The sequence below is a fragment of the Ruditapes philippinarum genome, unplaced genomic scaffold (genome assembly GCF_026571515.1).
Source record: "Ruditapes philippinarum isolate M1 unplaced genomic scaffold, ASM2657151v2 ctg1417_1_1_1_1, whole genome shotgun sequence".
Taxonomy (NCBI): Eukaryota; Metazoa; Mollusca; class Bivalvia; order Venerida; family Veneridae; genus Ruditapes; species Ruditapes philippinarum.
This window is the reverse complement of record NW_026860012.1, coordinates 192840-218709: the sequence shown is the minus strand read 5'-3', so window position 1 is coordinate 218709 and position 25870 is coordinate 192840. Positions and strand designations below refer to the sequence as shown.

The 25870-nt window shown below is 34.2% G+C and overlaps 1 long non-coding RNA gene across 3 annotated transcripts; it reads right to left on the bottom strand.

The window, feature by feature from the left end:
- Window positions 1-1024: 1024 nt before the first annotated feature.
- On the bottom strand, window positions 1025-25708 carry LOC132758616 (uncharacterized). Of its 3 annotated transcripts, none has more exons than XR_009629601.1 (3): window positions 25569-25708; window positions 3466-3820; window positions 1025-1209 (listed from the first exon to the last, which is right to left on the bottom strand). It is a non-coding gene; the product is annotated as an uncharacterized LOC132758616 (long non-coding RNA). The 3 variants fall into 3 exon arrangements; XR_009629602.1 differs by lacking the exon at window positions 25569-25708 and adding an exon at window positions 6740-7005; XR_009629603.1 differs by lacking the exon at window positions 25569-25708 and adding an exon at window positions 6767-7005.
- Window positions 25709-25870: the final 162 nt, after the last annotated feature.

The following is a 25870-nucleotide window of genomic DNA, read 5'->3' as shown; positions in this document are numbered from 1 at the left end:
CCCTAAAAATGTTGAATGGTTTTGTCTAAATTGAAAGTTGGATGATTCCATTTAAGATATTAAGGGTGATACAGGTTAAAGGGGTTTCTGTGTAATTGGCTGAAGTATTGAAATATCTCCCTGGTTATACATCTACAACTAAAGAACAGATTTCATCAAGGCAAGTCTTCAATTTCCACTTTAAATTAGTAATTGTATATGGCTCCAGAGAGATTTCTTTATTTGAGCCGCGTCACAACAAAACCAACATAGTGCGTTTGCGACCAGCATAGATCCAGACCAGCCTGCGCATTAACGCAGTCTGATCAGGATCCATGCTGTTCGCTTACCAACCCTTTTACAAGTAGAGAAACTGATAGCGCACAGCATGGATCCTGATCAGACTGCGCAAATGCGCAGGCTGGTCTGGATCCATGCTGGTCGCAAACGCGCTATGTTGGTTTTGTTGTGCTGCGGCTCATTTCAGAATTAAAATATGATCTGACATTTTTATTTCTGTACACTCAAAAGAAAATATGTATCTGTTCTAAATGTCCTATTATTTGCACTACACAAATAATAATTTCTGAAAAAAATCATAATTCAACAATTGATGGTAGTCTAGGGATTCAAACCTAGGGATAATCAGTTCAAGCCCAACTGGGGTCAAAACCATTATACCTCATACAACGTCTGTACTGGCTAGTCAAGTCATGGAAGCTGAATTTAAAGAGACTGACAATGAACCTTTAACATTACCTTGGTGTATTATAAAGTGAGTCATCCTAGCCACTTGCATGGAGCCAGGCTAGCCTACACATTCATGTAGTCTGGTGAGGCTCTATACCATTGGCTGACTAACTTTCTAACAGTTAATACTAGTAAGGGCCAGCTCCAAAATGGAAAATAGATACCATCGTTGAAATTTTAGCAGGATATGTGTTAAATACAACCTAACGTCACCTTAGTGCAGTAACTCGTTAACTCCTTAAATGATTTAATAGAAGTTAACCCGTTATTGCACTAAGGTGACAATAAATATGTTTTCAATAAGATTTTACTTACCTAACCCTCTGGCCCTGGATTCTTTTTTCTTTGGTTTATTATCAAGACAAGGGAAGCCACCACAGGAGGAGAAACAGAGGGCCTTGTTTAGGTACAGGAAGAAGATAATCAGAATTAGGAGGAAGGCTCCTACAGCACCTAGAAATGCAACTGCTTCTGATGGTACTGAAAATATATAATGCAACATTTTATAGTATAAAGTGCCACGAGGCATACTAACAAAAGGTATGAAAATTTATGGCTGGAATCAAAATGTGGAAGAACATAATTATGTGGAACATCATATGTTGAACTTTATTTAATTTTACCCATGAAATATGGTGCTATATCAGTCAAATATATTTCATATTTTTTAAAAATAAATATGAAATATAAATATGAAAGTGGGAGGAGTCAAAACTCATATTTATTTTACGGGACTTCTTTCGCCATTTTGTTTGAAAAATCTGAAAATTCATAACAAATTTTTGTCGAATTTTGTTTTGAAAACTATCTAGAATGATAGAAAACGGTCTAACTAAGAAAATAAATCCGAACACCAATATCTTTAATTCAGTCATTAACGCTGTACAGACGTTTGAAGAGTTGTTTACGTGACGTCACAATGTAGCACTAAATATCACGTGCAAAACAAGACAATTATTATATTACTGCTCGCTGTACAATTGCAGTTGCGTAGCAAGCAAGGGGGTTCGTAACCATTTTTCTTTGATATTGAAATTAAATAAAAAGGTTATTTTTTCGTTTTTCGTGAAATATGGTATATATTTTCACTCAACATGATAAAATGCCACATGTTTCCACTCGCCGTCCCGGCTCGTGAAAATATGTGGCATTTTATCATGTTTCGTGAAAATATATTCCATATTTCACTCAAACGAAAAAATATCCTCTTAGTATTGAAATATAGAGGATATTGAATGAGTGTAGTTTAATACTAAATTTATTGAACAAGTTAAATAAAATCATATTATGCAAGCCTCTGGCGAGCATAATATTGTTTTATTCAATGAGCTCAATAAATTTAGTATTGAATCTACACGAATATAATATTCTATTTATCACATATATGTTTGTTTGTTTGTTTGATTTTACGCCTTTTCCCAACAGTATTTCAGTCATATAGGCGGGTAGTTTCCTAACCATCGTTCCTGAATAGTTACACCAGTACTAGACTACCTTCCTCCATGCTAAAATACCAAAGCATCTTCCGGGGATCGAACACACGCCAGAGAGGTTACTGGATTAGAAGTCATAGACTCTAACCCCTCACCACAGAGGCGGTCTTATCACATATATAAAATAAGAACAGTAAACTGTTAAAATGAGTAATTTTTCAATGTCGCGCCTATAGTGTAACGTTAACATTAGCACATTAGCGCGCTTTAACGCTACACAAATTACATCACGTCAAAGTGTTATTACACTAGTGTAATATCGTTTTTATTAAATGCATTTATTATCTTCCTGCGTCGCGGTTTATGTGATAAAAATGTATACTATATATGGAACAATTAGGTGTTTAATGTTTTGTCTTTATTGTGTTTAATAACTTGCATACCTGGATCCTTAAAAAGGGGACAGAAGATTTTAAGATAAAATAGTTGAACACTTTAAGAGCTTCAGAATTCAGTATGGGATTTTGAAGCTCCCAAACATGTTAATATTATTTTTTAAGGAGTTCACCTAGAACTGGAAGATGTTTTCTGATATTAACAGTAAAAAATGAGTCACCAAAACCACTGGTAGCGACTAAGTGATAAATTTTCTGTCTGACAGTTTACAAATAGGCATAATGGTCAAGCATTAGCAAGAAAGTTTGTAAGATGGGAAAAAATCATAGATGTCAAAGTCATTAGGCTGAGTTTCAGCACAAATTAGAGACTAACACTTCAAATAGGATGCAAACATAAACTAGCTGAGTGATGTTTTCTCATATTTTACTATGTTGCATGAATTTCTCCCTCAAGTGGCTTTTAAATGAGACAATACCAACTGCATTTGCATACATCTCTTGAAAACCATAATTATAAACAACATTTGCATTGTATGCACATTCATTTTTGCATAGCAGTCGTTCTAATAAACAGAATTGAATTTTATGAAATGTACATTTAAATTCTTTTCAAATGGTAATAATCTAAAGCACAGAGCTATATACAAGTTTATATACCGTTAATAATCTAACGGTAATAAAAATAAAATGGGATCAGCTTCCTTCATACCTATCTCTTTAAGCTGTCTTTTTCCAAAAATAAGTGAGACCCTGATAACCTATGTTCTAAATTTAAAATTACATGAATAATTTGATAAAATGATAAATGGGGGGGGGGGGAATTTCCGTCACAGTGCATTTATTTTAAAAAATACAGTAATACATGTATATTTGTATTTGTGTAGAAATATCGAAAACTACTTTACCTGATACAAAAACTTTATGAAACACCATTATAGCAAGCTAAACAATATAGTTGCGACATTAATTCCTCGGGAAACCAGTCAAATTTCCATATTCAATAATTTCTGAATATCACATTTTGTTGACTTATCTCACATTACTGTAACAGCAACGGGCAAAGTACTTCTTTCCGTGAGATATATCTAAATTTACGTCTGCTGCAATTTCTGTGTATAAAATGTCATTTGTCTTTCTATATTTCTTATTATTACATTTTGCAGTGTCAGTTTCTTTTTATATATGAACATCCAACATTTTATGAAATTTTCTGGTAAAGGTAATTCCTTATAACAAAGGTTTGATCATCAGTCACGAGTGCTAAAAATGTTACAAGAAAATATTACAACTAAAACAGACATATGAAATATTTTCAGAAAAATATCCAGATATTGCATACTAGTATTAAATCCTACCTAAAATGCCTCTGCATGCACAAATTATAGTCAAAATTATAGTCATATAAATAAATAAAATCCATAAGCATTACACCATAAACCTGCTTCAAATGCACCAAGATAAATACAAGTTGAAAAGTACAATCTCATAAATACTGCATTACACTCTTTATTAGTATTTGTGCGAGTTTTGCACAAATACTAAAAGTAAAAATGTTTAGAAGTATTAAGTATTACATGATGTATTGAACAAATCCTATTATAAGTACTAACGCACCAATCAATGCATCATAGCCACCATAAGTTTCTTCACCCTAAGGGGAATAGCACGGACATTGACTTTTGAAAATTCAAACCCTATGGTAACAGCCTGTGTAGCTTAAATTCCCTCACACTGCGAGTTGTGTAGATAAAATATTTTGGGGTCAAAACAAAACCATTCTATTGTTCGAACGTTGCAGGGACAGCGGGGAAGTAAAATCTTTGGTTATATCTCTCAGCAGTGCAGGGACAGCAGGGAAGTAAAATCTTTGGTTATATCTCTCAGCAGTGCAGGGACAGCAGGGAAGTAAAATCTTTGGTTATATCTCTCAGCAGTGCAGGGACAGTGGGGAAGTAAAGTCTTTGGTTATATCTCTCTGCAGTGCAGGGACAGCAGGGAAGTAAAGTCTTTGGTTATATCTCCCAGCAGTGCAGGGACAGTAGGGAAGTAAAATCTTTGGTTATATCTCTCAGCAGTGCAGGGATAGTGGGGAAGTAAAATCTTTAGTTATATCTATCAGCAGTGCAGGGACAGCAGGGAAGTAAAATCTTTGGTTATATCTCTCAGCAGTGCAGGGACAGTAGGGAAGTAAAATCTTTGGTTATATCTCCCAGCAGTGCAGGGACAGTAGGGAATTAAAATCTTTGGTTATATCTCTCAGCAGTGCAGGGATAGTGGGGAAGTAAAATCTTTAGTTATATCTATCAGCAGTGCAGGGACAGTAGGGAAGTAAAATCTTTGGTTATGTCTCTCAGCAGTGCAGGGATAGTGGGGAAGTAAAATCTTTAGTTATATCTATCAGCAGTGCAGGGACAGTGGGGAAGAAAAATCTTTGGTTATATCTCTCAGCAGTGCAGGAATAGTGGGGAAGTAAAATCTTTAGTTATATCTATCAGCAGTGCAGGGACAGCGGGGAAGTAAAGTCTTTGGTCATATCTCTCAGCAGTGCAGGGACAGCAGGGAAGTAAAATCTTTGGTTATAGCTCTCAGCAGTGCAGGGATAGTGGGAAAGTAAAATCTTTGGTTTTATCTATCAGCAGTGCAGGGACAGTAGGGAAGTAAAATCTTTGGTTATATCTCTCAGCAGTGCAGGGACAGCGGGGAAGTAAAGTCTTTGGTTATATCTCTCAGCAGTGCAGGGACAGCAGGGAAGTAAAATCTTTGGTTATATCTCTCAGCAGTGCAGGGACAGCGGGGAAATAAAGTCTTTGGTTATATCTCCCAACAGTGCAGGGACAGCGGGGAAGTAACATCTTTCCATATCTCTCAGCAGTTCAGGGACAGCGGGGAAGTAAAATCTTTGGTTATATCTCTCAGCAGTGCAGGGACAGCAGGGAAGTAAAGTCTTTGGTTATATCTCTCAGCAGTGCAGGGACAGCGGGGACGTAACATCTTTGGTTATATCTCTCAGCAGTGCAGGGACAGCGGGGAAGTAAAGTCTTTGGTTATATTTCTCAGCAGTGCAGGGACAGCGAGGAAGTGAAATCTTTGGTAATATCTCTCAGCAGTGCAGGGACAGTGGGAAAGCAACATCTTTGGTTATATCTCTCAGCAGTGCAGGGACAGCGGGGAAGTAAAATCTTTGGTTTTATCTATCAGCAGTGCAGGGACAGTGGGAAGTAAAGTCTTTGGTTATATCTCTCAGCAGTGCAGGGACAGCGGGGAAGTAAAATCTTTGGTTTTATTTATCAGCAGTGCAGGGTCAGCAGGGAAGTAAAGTCTTTGGTTATATCTCTCAGCAGTGCAGGGAAAGCGGGGAAGTAAAATCTTTGGTTTTATCGATCAGCAGTGCAGGGACAGTGGGAAAGCAACATCTTTGGTTATATCTATCAGCAGTGCAGGGACAGCAGGAAAGTAACATCTTTGGTTATATCTATCAGCAGTGCAGGGACAGTTGGAAAGTAACATCTTTGGTTTTATCTCTCAGCAGTTCAGGGACAGCAGGGAAGTAACATCTTTGGTAATATCTCTCCGCAGTGCAGGGACAGTAGGGAAGTAAAATCTTTGGTTATATCTCTCAGCAGTGCAGGGGCAGTGGGAAATTTAAATCTTTGTTTATATCTCTCAGCAATCAGGGACAGCGGGGAAGTAAAATCTTTGGTTATATCTCTCAGTAGGGCAGGGCAGGGACAGCAAGGAAGTAACATCTTTGGTTATATCTCTCTAAGCAGTGCAGGGACAGCAGGGAAGTAAAGTCTTTGGTTATATCTCTCAGCAGTGCAGGGACAGCAGGGAAGTAAAATCTTTGGTTATATCTCCGCCATTCTTAAGTACTGCCATAGGGTGGTCATAAGGGATAAAATTTATGATTGATTGATGAAGGTCATCAGTATCCACTCATCCAGCTGTCTAACCTGATTCAGGGTATGTACCTATGCAATGTCAGCTGGCTAGAGCAAAGAAAATAAGAGGGCATTGAAACTGTTATTAGTAAAAACATCAATTCTTCTGCCTCCAATAGGAAAATAATCCTTCTAACACTAAAAGCACTATCTTATCAACTCCTAAATCATATATTACTGTAACTAATAAACCAGTCTACAATCACATAAAAATCTCCAAAAAAAAAAAAAGAATCACTTCATAAACCAACTGATTTTCATATACACAAGTTTTTCAGTCACCAATTATATTCCCCACAACACAATGGCAAATTTGTGTAATCCAAGACAGGTGAAAACACACAGGTCATAATAAAAGAGCTATATATGCACATGTATATATTTTAACATCCTATTTCTATTTAAATTGTTGCCACAACATTTCAGTACATACAGTATATTGTATTACAGCCATTCATTATAAACTTCATCTCAAATTTTCTTTACAATTAAGCCCTCACATTTAAATAGAATGTTTTATATACAATAAATATATAAAAGGTCATTACAATTATCTTTTCCTGACCTTGAAAAAAATAATCGCATTGGCAAAACTCATTGTTCAATACATAATGAATTTTTTTGGGTCGAACAAAGACATAATAGTGAATTATATATTCCAAATTTAGCCAATATTTAAAAGGGTATACATAATTACAGTTACACTTAACAGTACATGTACATGTACTTAAAAAATATTATTAAAGAGGAAGGTCCATGTGTATAAAATGATAAAACCAGAATAGTTGTCACTTGAATGAGAATGACTTTATTTTTCTCAAAACTTTACTATCTCTCCTATACTTCTTTAACCCGTCCCTAATTAAATTTGTGATATAAATTTGAACATGTTTTAAAGGACAAAATCCTAAAAGCATTAATTTTGTAAATCTTACATCATGAGGCACGTAAAACTGAAAAATATGATATAGATGATAGAGATATAGACACAGAATTAAATTAAAAATTGATGTTAAATGCTATACTTAGGCTGACTTGTGCTAAAAGTAATTTTTTCCCCCATTTTTAAGTCAGTTTGTACTATAAAAATGATAATTTTGCAAAATGGAGTGAGTGAATGATCTGAAATTTTGCACACAAGTTATATTGCTATAGAACTCAGACCCACATGGAATAGTATAAAAATCTTGAAAAATTATTTCTAGTCTCATAGTATAAAAAATCAGTGATGTCCCTGGCCATGACTAATTCAAGACAAAAGTCTAAATGAATCAGACTTAAGTGGACTGCACAGTAATGCATCCTACCTAGTGGTTTGCATTCAAAGAAAGTGAATTGGTCTAAAATAAGCACATTTTGCCATAACAACTGGGTTACAATGGGCACACTTTCAAAAAGTTTAAAACAATAGAAATGTATCATTTTGTTACTCATATAATACATTTCTTACAAAAGTAATGCTGGAAAAGTTATTTTGACAAAATTTGGTCCAAATCCCCTGCTTTTCCCCTATCTGGGTGGCTGGAAATATGGCATGTATGTTTCATATGGTAGTGATTTTGTATGAACAACTATACTTTTGACAATAATAGTTTGTTCTAGAACAATATACTATCTGCTATATATATGTACATGTATGACATATCGAATCATGTAATTCTCACCACCAATATCATAGATAATTTTTTCGTGTTGAGTTGTCATATATGATTCTAATTTCACTACCAAAATAAGTATATATGGTATCTAACATTTCCATTATAGACCAATTCACTTTAATTAAGCCACATCAAAAAATGTAAATGTATAGAGTAATTCATTTGTGCTACATATAGATCTCATTAGAAACTAACTCTGTTTATACTAACCATTCACAATGTTTTTCTTTTGTTGTTCCTATTTTCATTATCTTCATTTATTTCAATTTCTACTTCATGTGGGCAGACTTGATCTTTCAGGGTTTTTCTTTTTTATTGTTTGAGTACATTGCTAGTTTTATAATCATAAATAGATAAGTAACGACATAAGGAGTGTTCCTAGAATTTTGTACCGATGCTAATCAGTTTTACTAAGATAGTAACTGCCAATTTCTCCAACATAAATCAATGAGAGGAATGGCATTATACTGTTGTTCTTTATCCAGATAAAAAAATTAATGTGTGGTGACCACCGCTCAAAAATGAAAATCCAAGACCACTATTGCGGCAGGTAATCCATTTTGTGATTATACATTTATGTTGGCATCAAAAGGGTTCTTGTGTAGAGAACCTTTCTAGGCATATGCTATATCGACTACTTCTATACTTATTTCTATTGTGTGTGCAAGGAAAGCCATAAAATTCCTCAGATCTCATAAATAAGACCGATTCTGTTATTCTTTGTACATTTTTTTGCATGAAATATCAGACGTTTTTGACTGACTCCCATGACTGAAGAACAATTGTAATTACATTTCATTATTTCCTTTGATGACAGATAATATTTCCTTTTTTCTGCAGAAATAGCACTCCATTATGGTTTGCCTTTGTTTGTAATAGCATGAAAAACGTCAATAAAGTAATGCAATTAAGTCTTTATTTGATGTAATGTTCACGCTTTGCGTTTAATCAGAGTAAGTTACATGAATAAAAAGTTATAGAAAAGTTTAACATCAACGCTTTAGCATCAGCCGTAACAGACCAATCGGCACATTTTTTATTACTAATTTTTGTCAGTGAAATTTAACTATGTAAGAACTGTTAGATTCCAAGAAATTACTAGCCTATAAAAGACTGTTAAAAAACTATCTAATAATAATGTAAGTAAAGATCTACACTAAAGCATCTTTGAAAACATGTTTAACACAAATACAAAATTATTTAATTACCTCCCTTTTTCAAAACTTAGTTTACTGTAGTAAACCAGCTATGTGGTTTTTGCATGTGTATTTTTTTATATTCTAAATCATTTCAAACACTCCACTTCATATTCTTTCACTAATATTTTGTATCTGTAAGTAAACTAGAAATGTGTCCATAGGACACGGATGCCCCCACACGCCACTGTTCTGTCAATCTTATGACTCAAATATTTTTTGGACTACAATTGTGCCACAAGTTGAAAACTAAAAATTAACAAAGGGCCATAATTCTGTTAAATTTGGTTGCAGCAAAAATTCCTTATATGGTATATAGTGAAAAAAATCAACAAAGGGCCATAATTCTGTTAAATGTGGTCACAGCAAAAATTCCTTCCTTTACTACCATCTACACATTAAGGTTGTTCTTCCCTGTAAGTTTAAGCAAAATCTGCCATCCGGTTTAAGAGAAGTTGCGTTCACAAAATTTCGACATAGTATATAGTAAAAAAATCAACAAAGGGCCATAATTCTGTTAAATTTGGTGGCAGCAAAAATTCCTCCCTGTACTACCATCTACACATTAAGGTTGTTCATCCCTGTAAGTTTAAGCAAAATTTGCCATCCGATTTAAGAGGAGTTGCGTTCACAAGATTTCGGGACGTACGGACGGACAGACGTATGGACGGACGGACAGACGGACAAGTGCAACGCCATATGCTCCCACTTTGTGGGGGCATAAAAACTTAGTGGAGTCCCATTAAGGTTTCATCAAAAGGACCATAAGTATTGTTAGTGGTGAAGCTGAGGATCACACCTGCAACCACTGGATAACTAGTGCATTGTGTAACCACTAGAGCTTAGATCAGCTTTCATCACTTTTTACCTATCTTTTAACATGTTACGTACTAATATAAATGGGCGAGGCCAATAATATAACATGATATAAATGAAATATCATTTCCTGATAATATAATGTATTTTAGCATATACAAGTAACATCTGCATGACCTAACTCATTTCTAGGTTAATTAATAGAAAACACTAATAACAAATAGTGTAAATTACACCCAATTTCTACATGTATGCCTACAAGCTGGAAAAGTCATATTGTGTACATTATGGTCATTACTTAATAATAGATACAATATCAAATTCATTAAACATTATTCACATAATAATATTAAAATTATAAGTCTGCTACCTGGCACTGTCAGTTCTAGTTTCATACACATAACTAAGAGGGGATTTTGGTCATTCATACAGTGGCACAAAGGTGACATGTGTGTGTTTTTATTTATCTCGTGGCCACGAGATACTATGTCGTGGCCACAAGATAGCTAAGTCGTGGCCACGAGATACTATGTCGTGGCCACAAGTTACTAAGTTGTGGCCACAAGATAGCTATGTCGTGGCCACGAGATACTACGTTGTGGCCACAAGTTACTAAGTCGTGGCCACGGGATAGCTAAGTCGTGACCATGAGATACTATGTTGTGGCCACGAGTTACTAAGTTGTGGCCACGGGATAGCTAAGTTGTGGCCACGAGATACTATGTCGTGGCCACGAGTTACTAAGTCGTGGCCACGAGATAGCTAAGTCGTGGCCACGAGATACTATGTCATGGCCACGAGTTACTAAGTCGTGGCCACAAGATAGCCAAGTCGTGGCCGAGAGATAAATAACCAATCAGATTACACCATTTATGTGAATTTCCATAATTAACTTGACATGTGCTATAGTACAAGGATGCCCCTTCTTCACCAGCCTGTAAAAGTGCCATTTATACAACTTATTGGCTTGTCAATAATTATGCTCCCCGAAAAAATTTCGGGGGAGCATATAGTCGCCACCTTGTCCGTCCGTCCGGCTTTCCGTCTGTCCGTCCCCTTTTCTTGTCCGGGACATAACTTTGAAACAACAAGAGATATCAACATGAAACTTTGTAGGTAGATAGATCTCATTGAGTAGGTGTGCAGTGCACAAGAACCGTTACTCTGCCTTGCCTAATTTTTGAATTATTCCCCTTTGTTTATTTTTACACTTTGAACTTTGTCCGGGACATAACTCTAAAAGTATAAGAGGTATCAACATGAAACTTTGTAGGTAGATAGATCTCATTGAGTAGGTAAGCAGTGCACAAGAACCGTAACTCTGCCTTGCCTAAGTTTTGAATTATCCCCCTTTGTTTATTTTTACACTTTGAACTTTGTCCGGGACATAACTCTAAAACTATAAGTGGTATCAACATGAAATTTTGTAGGTAGAAAGATTTCATAGAGTAGGTGTGCAGTGCACAAGAACCGTAACTCTGACTTGCCTAATTTTAGAATTATTCCCCTTTGTTTATTTTGACACTTTGAACTTTTTCCAAGACATGACTGTAAAACTATAAGAGGTATCAACATGAAACTTTGTAGGTAGATAGATCTCATTAAGTAGGTTTGCAGTGCACAAGAACTGTAACACTGTCTTGCCTACTTTTGGAGTTATTGCCCTTTGTTCATTTTGACACTTTGAACTTTGTCCGGGACATAACTCTAAAACTATAAGTGGTATCAACATGAAATTTTGTAGGTAGAAAGATTTCATAGAGTAGGTGTGCAGTGCACAAGAACCGTAACTCTGACTTGCCTAATTTTAGAATTATTCCCCTTTGTTTATTTTCACACTTTGAACTTTGTCCGGGACATAACTCTAAAAGTATAAGAGGTATCAACATGAAACTTTGTAGGTAGATAGATCTCATTAAGTAGGTTTGCAGTGCACAAGAACTGTAACACTGTCTTGCCTACTTTTGGAGTTATTGCCCTTTGTTCATTTTGACACTTTGAACTTTGTCCGGGACATTACTCTAAAATTTTAAGAGATATCTGAACATGAAACTTTGTAGATAGATAGGTCTCATTGGATGGAAGTGCAGTGCTTAAGAATCATTACTCTGCCTTGCCTTATTTTGAAGTAATTGCTCTTTGTTTATTTTTACTTTTTGACTTTTGTCCGAGACATAACTTTAAAACTATTAGAGATATCAACATGAAACTTTGTAGGTAGCTAGATATAATTGGATAGAACTGCAATGCTTAAAGAACCTAAACAAAGCCTGGTCTAATTTTGGAGTTATTGCCCTTTGTTCATTTTTACACTTTGAATTTTACCAGGGACATAACTCTGATATCATCAGGAAACTTTATAGATAGATAGATCTCATTGAATAGAAGTGCAGTGCAAAAAAAGCATAACTCTGCCTTGCCTAATTTTGGAGTTTTTGCCCTTGTTCATTTTTTTTATACTTTCCTGTGTCCAGAACCTTCTCAGGGAGCATCACCCGGTTCAACCGGTTCTTGTTTTACATTAAGCATCACTGTGACCCTGATTTTTGACCCAATGACCTCGAAATTATTAGATGTCATCTACTGATCAGGTGCAATGATCTTTCTGGGTAACATTAACCATGGCTTATCCTTTCTAAATTATTCATCAGACAAGAATTTTACCTTATAGGCTATTTACTGTCCATGGGCAATGTAACTTACAAATAAAACAAGAAAAGCATTGATGCAAAGCATCAAAGGGGCGTCCAAGCAAGAAATGCAGCAGGTGAAGATGAACTAGTAGACATATGATGACAAGATATTCTTATAATCTTTTCAATGGTTAATTGGTTTTTACCAGAATTGTATATCACTTATGAATGAACGGACGAAAGACATTGTTCATTATGAACTTTGATTGGCATGCTACAGATTTAGAATATTACTTGTTATTTCTTTATGATCGTGATTATAAATAGCAACGGATATACATGTATACAATCATTTATAATCCATATGTGTAACGCATGATCAACACCACACTAAGTCTTGTGTAATCATTATGTAATCGCTATTAGAGAAGAACCCCTCTTAAGATATCTGTTCATACAACACTGGTTATATTACCATGTTGATCATGTTGAGCATAATTGTTTATTATACAATAATTGTAATATCTATTTTAATAAAAATTTTAAAGATTTTATGAATATTGTTTTCTTTTCTTTTTTGTGTTTCATGTGCTATTTTAATACTACTCTTTTTTTTTATTAAAATTGTAAAATAAATTTTAAGAATTCAATTGTCATATTGACCGACGATTATAAATCAAAACTTAACTGGAAAAAGTCAGTAAATTATGGTTAATCTTTCATAATATAATATTGCTTATTCTTAAACCATGTACATGTACATTTGTACTTTTCTTTATCATTTTTTAAATTATCAATCAATTGAATAATTCATAAAATCTAATTTGTAACTTTGAATAATTCCTCGGCATCTTTACTAAACACGAATAACAAATTATATAAAATGTTTGAAAGTTGATAGTGTCATATTAATACCATAAAAATGTACCTTTTTTCTCAATTATTGTACATATTTATTGTTTTTATCTCATATAGATAAAATGAACCATGTTATTGTTAATTGTTGTTGTTGGGTTTTTTTTTTCGAATTGTATGTTTATGTATAATAATAATCAATAAATTTGAGTTGATTTGTGTTTACAAATTATTGTAACCAAACTAAGTGACAAACATTCATTTTGGAAAAAAACTTATTTATCTGTAAAATATTTGTTGGCGACGCCGGTGAGCGGCGTCGTCTTTTATGGAATGCTTTTTATTTTTGCCTATGGAAGGAGCTGTTATTATTAGCAGTTAATTTCATGTTGTGTTAATTATATTTATTTTGATTCTGTTCTGTAACGATATCAAACATCTACTCCAAACCCGGGAGAGACCAGACAATAAACGTGTGATATCACTAGTAAATCCTGGACAAAATAGACCAGGAGAGACCGGGGATTACCGATAGGAGTACATCCCTCTATAAATAGATTTTCGGAATGTTTAGGTCATCCACTCATCATTCTATTTATTACAGCTTTCGGATACATGTAAAACAATAACATACCATAATAAGCAACTGTGTACTACAAAATGATAAATAAAAAAACGCCGAAGAGTGCTAATTATTGACGGTAAAGGTTATTTCATTTGAAAATGTTTGCATTGCGAAATTCTCCAGTTCGCTATTCATTGTACATATCGGGACATTTCATTTTTAATTAATAATCAAGCACCCTCATACCGCTTGGAATGATCGGCTTTTATCATAACCAACTAAAAGGCTCGAGAAGTTGCTGTCGCCCTTTCACAAAATCTGATTTCATTCCATAAAGGGCGCCGCGCTTCGGCGCGGACGCCAGTAAACCAGGACTTATTCCTTCTCATGTTATCGTATAAACAAGGTTTAAACAGGCCGTAGTTCGTACAAACTGACCAATTCAAACACACACTTGCCCAACAAAGAGCTATTATGAGTCAAAATTAATCTCTGATGGGCCTTGGAAGGTGACTTTCTAATATGATCTTAAAGACAAGTTCAAAGTAAATATCTTCAGTATTTTCAAAGATTAATGTTGCATGTAAAAATAAGTTGTAAAATTTAAAAAAATCATAATATATAGAGTGTATTCTGATTGGTTAATTATCTCGTTCCCCACGACTTAGTAACCTGTGGCCACGACTTAGTAACTCGTGGCCACGACATAGTATCTTGTGGCCACGACTTAGCTATCTCGTGGGCACGACTTAGTAACTCGTGGCCACGACATAGTATCTTGTATCCACGAGATAAATAAAAACACACACATCACCTTTGTGCCACCGTACATTCAATTTCAAACAAGAACATGTGCATTCGGTTTACAGATGAATAGATTGGTTCCATTAAAGATGAACAGTTTATAGGATCAAAGGGGCAATGCCATAATCCTTATCCAATTTTAGGTTGGTGTGTACTTTAAGAACACAAAGGGCAACACCATAATCCTTATTCAATTCATGTTGGTTTGTATTTTAAAGACCCAAAGGGCAACACCATGATCCCTGTTCAATTTCATGTTGGTTTTTAATGACCCAAAGGGCAGCACCATAATCCTTATTCAGTTCATGTTGGTTTGTATTTTTATGACCCAAAGGGCAACACCATAATCCTTGTTCAGTTTCATGTTGGTTTTTAATTGTTAGGACACAAAAGGAGACACTACCAGACAATCCTTATTCAAATTCAAGTTGGTATTTATTCAAAGAACCAAAAGGGCAATTTCATGTTGGTTTGAATTTTAAGGGCCCAAATGGCAACACCATAATCCTTATTCAATTTTATGTTGGTTTGTATTTTTATGACCCTTAAGGTGACACTATAGTCATTATTCAATTTCATGTGAGTTTGTATTTTTAAGGCCCCAAAAGGTGACACCATTATCCTTACCGGTATCTAAAAATTTTATGCTGGTATATATCTAAGTATATATCTAAATAGGCCATGCCATAATCCTTATTCAAATTCATGTTGGCATGAAGCTGAAGGAGAACAATATCAAAGGTAATTTTCAGGGAAAAGCGAAGGAATAAAAAATAGCTCTCATGGCTTTGTCAATTTACTGGAATTTAGTTCCGTCTTACGAAACAGCTTAATTGGTCTTATTGAGAATGACAGTATTGGTCCCAGGAGAAAAACAGTGGCTTGTTTAAGAATAAGTACCTGTTTCAATCAATATTACAAATGTGCATCAGCAGACGGCAAAAGGTCCCAGTGCTACTATCATTCTGTTTTGACCTCTAAGAAAAAAATCACCTTTCCTAATTATTTTTCTTCCTATTGTATATTTAAAAGATGGCATTTATAACCAGGATTTTAATAAATAGGTCATTTATACATGTGTAACAGTACTATTGTATATACATTATGTAATACATGGCATATTTCAAGACTTCATCACAGTGAATAGATTCATTACATGATTTTTTTGGGAAACAATCAAATTGACCTGGCTCAAACTTTTAAGTCTTATACTTTTTTTAATTACAAGCTCTTTAAAATACTTGACTGAAAATTTGTACAAGCTATTCATGTAATTATCAAACACTATTAACATCTTAACCAATAACCTTCTGTGGAACTAAAAGCAATGAGCATTTGCTGCCAGAGTCAGACCTGCCCAGTGTCAGAGCAAACGCTATTCTTTTAGTTTCTCAATTCTAATGTTTTTATACTTAATCCTAGACTGTTCACTCAGGTCATGATCTGAGAAAAAAAATAATATAATAGAAAAACTCCTGTATTTAACATTTTCATGAAAAGTCCCTGGAAGATCTTCTTTCTATACTTCTAAAAACAAGTGCATGTACACTGATGAAAAATGTTGAGAAAAAAAATCTTCTGAACATCAATCTATTTGTAACGCCTCTGCTTTTATTCTTGATTCATTACTTCTAATGCAGTGTTTTATTACTGATATAAAACTGAGCTTTTTATTTCATTGACCAGCTCTCATTCTATTTAATATCTGATCAACAAGTGTTTTATGACATCAAAGTTCAAGCAATTTGTCATGTGAATTGAGAGCAAAATCAGTTTTTATATTGTCACCAAAGATTCCTTTGACATGGATTTATTACAGCACACAGTCTATTCTAAGCAATAACCTTGTCCTAATTTACATTTAAAGAAAAATCAATTCTTGATTTTCATATGTGTTTCTAAAAGATATGAATAGCAGTAAATGAGGGAAAGACACTCCTCTAAATGATGCTCCCTTACGTGTTTCACAATCTTGTTTTCGTGTGTTTTCACTTTTCTTTTTTTGTTTGTTTTATGTCACTCAGACATTGTAGCGCTCATAAGACAAGTTTCCAGCCTGACTGATGTAGGAAGACCTTAGGTGCATTATTTCAGGCATAAGTAGGGACCTTAAAGAACAAACAATGTTCCATAAGCCTGCAACTGGATAGCTTCCTCACATAAAAGAATTAAAAGTCCTTGGCTGGATTTGAACTCTAAGTATTAAAGGCCTAATGAAATAATTGACCTTGACCTTTACCACTCATTTTAAGATGTTCTCCGCAATCACCTTGACCTTTCATTCTAATTTTGAGCAATGACCTTCACCTTTGAATTTGAAACTATTTACTAGTATTTTTCATTTTTTTATGAAATGTTTAACCAGAGGATGAAAATATTATGTGACTAAATCATAAAATTCTTCATGGAGAAAAAAGGCCTGATATAAAAATGATTGTTCCGAATTTTTCTTTCACAGAAATCTTAAATGCTTGAAACTAATTTAAACCATTTAAAAAAATAAAATTTATAGTCAAATATCTCAATATGTCCCTAGAGGTAGAGAGAAAAATACAATACACTGAGTTAACTTTACTCAAAATAGATTTTGTTTTCCCTAATATTCTCAAAGGGAACATTTTATAAATGGATGACATAAAGATTTTCTGATAGATTCGATTGTAGATCTAATCTTTTTTGATGTGTAGGTAATAATTTGCATATTTGTTTGGTTTTACTGTGCACCAACACAGTTTAGGTCATATGGCACCAAAATAGGAAAGATAATTTTGGCTAACCTTGGGTGTTTCAATCTTCAAAGCTACATCAGGGGTCAAAACCTCCCCACCTGCTCGAGCTAGGAGATGCATAGACTCCAGTTATTCTAACCCATTTAGTTACCTCTTACAGTCACGAATGGATAAACTATAGCTGCAATTCTTATGTCTCAACAATTAAAGGCAACCCCTCAGCCACAAGGGGGAAGACAATGGACCTTTCCGGTTTTTCGTAGCGGAACATTTAGCCACACCTTTTCCATTCATTGCTAGGTCAACTGCTCACAAACAGTATCACAAACATAAGCACGTGTTCTTTTGTGCAAACCAGGTCAACCAGTGACTATGTATTATCTCAGTGTAGCGATTGGATAACAAGTTAGCCAATTTACATAAAACTGTAAACACCGGAAAGGTCCATAGTTTGATAGCATATTTTGTTTCCTAAGAATTTTTCCTTTTCTTTTTTATGGATGTTCAGGGTTAATTCAGTTGGAAATTTATTTTAGCTTTATGACATACGATTAGAGCTTATATGAACCATTCTCAAATCTGTTTCCAGGACTAACCAGTATTGGCGTCAATCACTATTGCTGTCATATGAGGAAACTAAGTGGTCACCTCACTCGGGCATGAACCAAAGATCCTTGAGTTGAAAAGCAGGCACTCAGGAAACATTAATCTTGTATCTAATATGACGAAACAAAGGAGATGCAACAATTTTGCAGTAAGTGAATGATTATATATTGTACCAGAACACTCCTACATGCACTCCAGGCCACATTCACATATCAAAAATTGTTATTTGTCATACAAAGTCTATGAAAGTCCCAAATGGGAATGGTTTTAACACTTAAAGCCTACAGCCGCTGTTACATTTAACTCCCTGGTGTCAAGTTAAGGTGGATATGGCCTGTAATGGTAGTTATACATAAAACTGACAAAGCAATTGATAAAATCTTTCCTTTTTTTAATTTTCCATAATTTTTTTTTTAAGAACTTGTAATATTTTCAAGTCATGACAATGACTATAACATTGTACACTCCCTGCTTGAACCAAATGTGATACAGCTTTGCCAGCAGTGTAGAGCCAGGCCAGCTCAGCCAGCACATCTGTGCCATCTGACCAAGCACTAACCTGTTGACATACCAAATTTAAGTTTCCACTTTGAAATCCCTAAAATTGATAATGGATAGTTCTAAAAAATAAGAGTTGGACAAGTCCATTTAAGAAATTCAGCAAAGGAATCAGCAGGTTAAGGGTTAAGTTACTAAAAAATAAGAAAACAAGCACACATTGTATAAGCGACTATCATGAAGCTCTTCTATACACAAAAGCATTTTACATTTCAATTTCAATCAAATCTACATCAAATTTCATACTAGTATATTTTGAGAGAGGAGATCTGTAACTCTTTTTTCAGTTTGTCAATGAGTATAAAAAGATAAAGGTATAATAATCTTAACAAATTTCAAAATTTAAAAAACACAGGTTTTAATATAACCAGTTTCAAAATCTATTTAAGAATGTGAGTATCAGCTATAGATTATTTAATAACTGATGTCAGACAAATATCATGTCTGATGTTAGAACACTGCAAACAAGAAACTGTAAACTGAAGACTTTTTGTTGTTTTTGTTTTGTTTATAAAACCACTGAAAAACAGTGTTAACTCCAGTCAATATATTGATTAAAGAAATTAAATATTGTGATATCAGGATACAAAACATTAATGTGAATAAAATGTTGATGTGTTACGCTGCATTTTTCATTTTCCTAAATTATTAAAGCAGCACATCTCTAGATTCATAATAAGCCTTATAAAATTTTGAATTTTTTTTTAATTTCTTAAGCCTGTTGGTTGCATTTGTTTTTACCCATGACACCAGTGCAAACCAAGATCAGCCAGCCTATTCATACTGTTTGATTATGGTCTGCGCAGTTTTTCACTCGGTGCATATTTTGAAATCTTCACTTAAACTATTAAATGATTTTTTCAAGATCGAAAGATGGACAAGTTCATTTAACTTATTGGTAATACCCTTGACACACTAAATACATGTATCTTAAATTTTAAGATACATGTATTTAGTGTGTTAAGGGTATTGCCAATAAGTGAACACAAGAGCGATCAGTAATCACATGTGTCGCCTCATGATGGCCAATTTCATGTTGGGACAAATTTTGTGACAGACGGACAGACAGACGGACAGTGCACAACTAGACTTTGTACTGATCATTCCTGTAAAGTTTGGATAAAATTGCACCAGTAGTTTATGAGGAGTAGTTCGGACAAGCTTTTGCGTATCTGGCAACACACAGAAAAAAACTCCTTTTTATCAAAGGGCCATAACTCGGCCAAAAATCATTCAACCGGAAAACCCGTGCAATATGCGCAAGGACTTGAGCTACAGATCAATCCTGTAAAGTTTCATTGAAATTGCATAAGTGGTATAAGAGAAGTAGTCCGGACAAACTTTAAAAATAAAAATTATTAAAGGGCCATAACTCAAACAAAAATCATTGAACCGGAAAATGCTGACAATATGCACAACTAGACTTGGTACTGATCATTCCTGTAAAGTTTGGATGAAATTGCACCAGTAGTTTATGAGGAGTAGTCCGGACAAGCTTTTGTGTATCTGGCAACACACAGAAAAAGAAACCTTTTTATCAAAGGGCCATAACTCGGCCAAAAATCATTCAACCGGAAAACCCATGCAATATGCGCAAGGACTTGAGCTACAGATCAATCCTGTAAAGTTTCATTGAAATTGCATTAGTGGTATAAGAGAAGTAGTCCGGACAAACTTTAAAATTAAAAATTATTAAAGGGCCATAACTCCGACAAAAATCATTGAACCGGAAAATCCTGACAATATGCACAACTAGACTTGGTACTGATCATTCCTGTAAAGTTTGGATGAAATTGCACCAGTAGTTTATGAGGAGTAGTCCGGACAAGTTTTGTGACGGACAGACGGACAGACAGACAGACAGACGGACAGACGGACAGACAGACGACGGAGAAGTGATCCCTATATGTCGCCACTACTCCGTAGAGGCGACACAAAAATTGATAAAAGTAATAAAAGCATTACTATCCACAATAATTGTCTGAAAATGCACGATGTTAACTAGCTGGGCAAAATATGGGAGTGGGGAAGTCAATTTAGCATTGAGCATTGCATGAAATTGAATTTTTAATGGATTTCTTTTTTTTTTTTAAAAGGAGCATTGCATGAAAGTTGAATTTTTAATGTATTTCTTAAAAGTTATAATATCAAGTCTGAAAGTTTGCTCACTTGACAACTTTAGCAGTGTTTGTTGTTTTACCAGTATCAATATTTACTAAAACCTAATAAATAAGAGTTATATTTCAAAATTGGCTGACTTTCTGCCTTGTTTTGTGATATATATCCAATATTTAATGCATTTATTGATGCAGTGGTAATCTATTACTGCTGGAATAATATCTCAAATTATTGATTTAAATAGACAGTTCTGAAAGGTCAACAGACAAGATCTTTAATAGAACTGTTACAAGATTTTATCTCTGTCCCAGAAGAGCATTTTATCTGATACAGTTGTCACACCATCATTCTAACTGTATATTATTTATTTTGCTGGACCAACACTCCATCTTAATCAATCTCCTCAATATTTCACATTTAGAACTGAGATGAAAAGCTTTAAATGCACATACAGTAAGATGAAGAAGATAAAACTTCCATTTATATACTGAATGCACAGGTTCTCGGTGCAGGACCAAGCCCTGCCTCCATGGGATTCTTATATGCCTTTGAGGGATTTCTTTAAATGGAATAAGGGCTATTAACTATACTACATGTATCTGTGCGGCCATTGAAATGATTTCTCAATATGCATAAGAGACCAAGTAAAATACTTTACCATATGAATCCAAAGCCAGGAAACAATGTCATGCTATTAAATAATTTCCTTGTATAGATCTGAAGCAAGAATATAGTTTCACCAAATGAACCTTAGTCAAGAATCATTAATTCCTTCTATAGATAAAGAAACATCCTTGTATAGTTAAAGGCAAACGATTTCATCATAATTATGGTCTTAAGTCAGAGAAAGAATATCCTCAAGTTAATCTAATGCAAAAGAACAATTTCATCACTTTGTCTGAGGCCATGGCATCAATTTCCTTATTGGGATATGAGGGCAATGAAAGAATGAATTTCATTATATGGATGTGCAAATAAAACCATTTCCCCAATCATAACATCTTAGGCCAAAGAAACAATTTTCTGAAGAAGATCTGAGGCCAAGGAATTATTTCCTCAATAGGCTTTTAGGCCACAGAAACAATTTCCTCAAGCAGATCTGAAGTCAAATAACCATTTCCTTAATAGGGCTTGAGGCCACAAAAAACAATTTCCTCAAGCAGATTTGAAGCCAAAAACCATTTCCTCAAGCAAATTTGAGGCCAAAGGAACAATTTTCCGATGCAGATCTGAGGCCTAAACCATTTCCTCAAGCAGATCTGAGGTCAAAGAAATAATTTCCTCAAGCAGATTTGAGGCCAAAGAAACAATTTCCTCAAGCAGATCTGAAGTCAAAGAAACAATTTCCTCAAACAGATTTGAGGCCAAAGAAACAATTTCCTAAGGCAGATCTGAGGTCAAAGAAACAATTTCCTCAAGTTGATCTGAGGCCAAAGGAATAATTTCCTTAAAGGCAGATCTGAGGCCAAAGAAACAATTTCCTAAGGCAGATCTGAGGCCAAAGAAACAATTTCCTAAGGCAGATCTGAGGCCAAAGAAACAATTTCTTCAGAAATTATTTCCATAAATGATCACTATAATACTATGCAACTGAGATGAAATAACAATTTCTTCATAATAATTAAGTCATTAAAGCTTATCATAAATATTATGTAAATCTGATCAGAATATAGGAAAAACACATAACCTCATTCCTCATAAGGATCTAAGTTAGACGGAGAAACAGAAAAACTTCTTTAAGTGTATCTAAGACAGAAAGCAAACATCCTTATAGGTAGTTGTCAAGCTATACAGCATGCTCATTTTATAAACCAAATATGGCAAAATTAATTCTTCATGTGCTTAAAGATCACAGAAATCAAACAGCAAATATGAATTTGAACTAAATTCTGCACTCTGCAGCTTATATTGCTGGAGAAAATATGACTTTCCAATATAGTGTAGCATGTAAGGAGGAAAAATTAAATGAGAATCAATGAGTTCAGACATAAAATTATGAAAAGAATCTTGTTAGATAAGATATCATTATGAACCATCGCCTCAACCAACATGTCCTAGTACATGTAATATGTGTCATCATTATATTGAATTAAAAATCATATGCTCTTAAACAGGATCAACACAACTTCATTAAATTTAGTTCTTCATTTTCACTTAGATACTCTATGCTACCCAGTGTTAGTATTTTCATTGAGATTGAAGATCAAAATGTGGGACTGCTGTCAGAATGAGTCCAACATGTACATTTCTGTCTTGCCTGTAACATAAATCCCTTAATGAATCTGACCATAACACAACACATCCCTAACATAACCCCTCAACTAGGGAGAAAAAGTTTAGGGAACTGACAGCTCCCCCTTCCCAAAACAGGCACTGTTAGGGGCACCAATCAGGAACCAATCTTAATCTTGAACAGTAAAGTAAGTGTCTCATGAGACTTCCATCCTATGCCAGAAAACATAAATTTTAAATAGCCAAGGTATAAGATAAGAAACAATCCTTGATACATCAAACAATCTTTTCCCCAAAAAGCCATCTTTCATGCTCTTGAAGGAGTAAGATGAACACTCACAAAATAATACAAAGCCATTTTTTTTTTCAAGATCCCCTTTTTACCATAGTGCTTTATTTCTACAGAAAAAAGCTTAATTTTTTTCTAAAAAAAGTTATATTTCGTTTTACTGCTCTAATCACAGGGTCTTGTTTCTACAGACTGACAGAGTAAAGGATCAATATTCTCTTTCCTTCTATAGATAATTAATTGACACAATCTGACTAGGGAAGGTTTTGAGACTGATCATGATTACTATCACTGTCGGAGACCTAATTTAATCTTGAGTATTACCAGTTTTCATTCATTTATTATAATTAATTATTGTGACATTATCCAGACTGGTTGACCAACCCTATTTGTTGTATCATTTAGTGTCTGTGTTTTAATTTGGTAACAATTTAGTAGTCTGCTACCATATATGGTATTTATAATCTCCAGTACTACAAATAATTCTATTAATTTTTGGCCGTTTTTGTCTTCAATTTACTTACTGATAAAATTTACAATAATAAAAATCCTCTGTGAGATTAAAAATATCTGAAACAAACAGAATAGACAGACAGACAGATGGATGGACAGACAGACAATATTGTTGGACCTTGGATACAGTGAAACCTTGGATACAGTGACTATACAGACAGATGACAGCAAAACATTTCAATACCTGTACTAGTTCCAAGTTCAGCTGACAACAGTCCCTACAAATACGAGTTTAAAATAACATAAAATTAAGGGGCCATAACTCTGAAAAAATATAAAAAATCAAAGTGCAAGAGGCACAAGTAAAGTTTCAACACAATCTGACAAGGTGATGAAGAGATATAACCTTAATCTATAATCATACACATACATGCAATGTAACGTCTACAGTGGCCCTCTGTTGAGCAAGTACCTCTTTACAACAAAAGTGTCAGTTTTTCCCAATATTTAACCTCTAAACAGCAACACCTCTTATAAAACAACCAAAATCTTTTATCTCCCAAGAGGGTCTGTTCTGCAGAGTTTGTAGTACTACTGTGTTTACTTATTAGATATTTGTACTGTGTTTATGTATTTAACCAGAGAAATTTGAGTATTTGGTGCAACACTTTCAGATTTGCGATTTAATTTATTTAAATACAGTTAGAATGCTAGCTTTTAAACAAAGCTCACAAATTACTGTATTCATAAAATACTGGTATGAAATAATGATTTTTCGGCTCCTATTATGAAGTTTTACACTACCCTGCACTAAATAAATACCTATCAATTATACATCACTAAATGCAGTATTGTCTGGTTTTCTACAATGCTCATGAAAAAATCATTAATTGCTTTAGCCCATGTACAGTAATACTGTAAATATTGAAAGTAATCCATATGTTGTCTCTCATATTTAGCAAATAATTTAGTTTTTAAATATATCATTGTCTTCTCTGGCCCCAAGGTTATGAACCCTTTTTTAAGATCAAGCTCGAATTTCATGATTTTAAATGGTCAATTCACATTCTGTGCCCAGTTTCTGACCAATCAATACCTGAGATCTGAGTTTGAGATTAGAAAATTTCTTTATAACCTGCCCCTAGTATTCAAATTTAAAGAAGTATGTAAACTCTTTCTACCCAAGTATTTTTTTCACATCTATACAAATGGTAACAAATGATAGCGCCACTATTTTTTCTTATTTAAATTTTAAACATATTTTTTAACCGAGGAAACCTTTTTTTATTAGCTCAACACCTGCATTTTTTTCACTCTTGAATAATCCAGACTGCTTTTTTCACTGACATAAATCCTCAGTCTTAATTTTCACATGTTTTGATCAGAATTTTCACAAATTTTAAAACATATTTTAACGCGTAAAATAACTTAATTCATCATTGTTTACTTCTATTAATCAACTAATGCCAGAAACACTCGCAATAAGTAAGAACGACTTCTGGTTTTTCAAACACAGTGTTATTAATAATTCACATCAAATTTCTATTTTTATTACAATGAGAAGGAGCAGAATCCTTGATGAGATATGTACGGCTGCCGTGTCCATAAACCGTAAAACCTCTGACATTATGACGCCTCACGTTCGTGCACATATACGGCACGAATTCAATAGGTATCTATCTACCTTATTTACCATTGAATAGCTGCTTTAAAGCATTTGACAATAGCCCGACAATTAGAATCGTGTCATGAAAAGCCTATTTTCATTTTGTATTAAAATCCAACAATACATAATATAGAGTCCTTCTGCATACATTTTTGTATTTGTATAGTTGATACAAACTCTACTGTCATAAA